The sequence below is a fragment of the Halyomorpha halys genome, unplaced genomic scaffold (genome assembly GCF_000696795.3).
Source record: "Halyomorpha halys isolate HHAL.00 unplaced genomic scaffold, Hhal_1.1 Scaffold59.1, whole genome shotgun sequence".
Classification (NCBI taxonomy): domain Eukaryota; kingdom Metazoa; phylum Arthropoda; class Insecta; order Hemiptera; family Pentatomidae; genus Halyomorpha; species Halyomorpha halys.
The window spans coordinates 1,086,823-1,087,448 of NW_027109400.1; the positions used below are offsets into that span (position 1 = coordinate 1,086,823).

The 626-nt window shown below is 25.9% G+C and overlaps 1 protein-coding gene across 14 annotated transcripts in view; it reads left to right on the forward strand.

Moving 5' to 3' along the window:
- The window catches only part of LOC106692531 (putative leucine-rich repeat-containing protein DDB_G0290503), a 115,778-nt gene that overhangs the window by 98,255 nt on the left and 16,897 nt on the right, over positions 1-626 (forward strand). The gene's annotated exons all lie outside the window — the stretch shown is intronic.

Below are 626 nucleotides of genomic sequence, written 5' to 3' on the forward strand. Positions count from 1 at the left end.
ATAATATTATTTTGTTTTATTTTTTATTCAGAAAAAAGATTATCATATTTTTCATTTTTCCTATCTTTTTGGTGTAAATTTTTTGTTTGTTTTGTCATATTTTTTACTTACATTGTGTTTGTTGTTAGGCCGACCTCCTCTGTATGTCTCGTGGTTATAATATTTATAAAATAAATAAATTAATGATTATTTAGATATAAAAGAGATTTTAGGACATTGATTGAATACAAGAGTTAAAGTGTTAAATATATTTACATAGACCAGTATTTATTGGATTCTTCCCAGTTAATTTTCTTATTATTCCATCATTGTTGAAGATCCTGCACTATTGATCTCTCCTTTCTAACTTACAAAAATGTTCCTGATTTCACACTTAATAAGAACCGACATGTGTATAACAATCTTGTTGATTTTAAGTTTTAGATATAAATTATAAAAGCAAGTAGTTGTAAAGCATTTAATTGTATGATGTAACTATTACTTGACTAAACCACAAAGTCAACTATTGCTTCCCCACTACTGAATGTAGGGAAGGCTATTAATTAAAAGAATAGCCGTTCATATTTTTACCAGATTCTTTGTAATTTTCATATTTTATCTTTCTTTCTTTGTAAAGACCCCAAAAA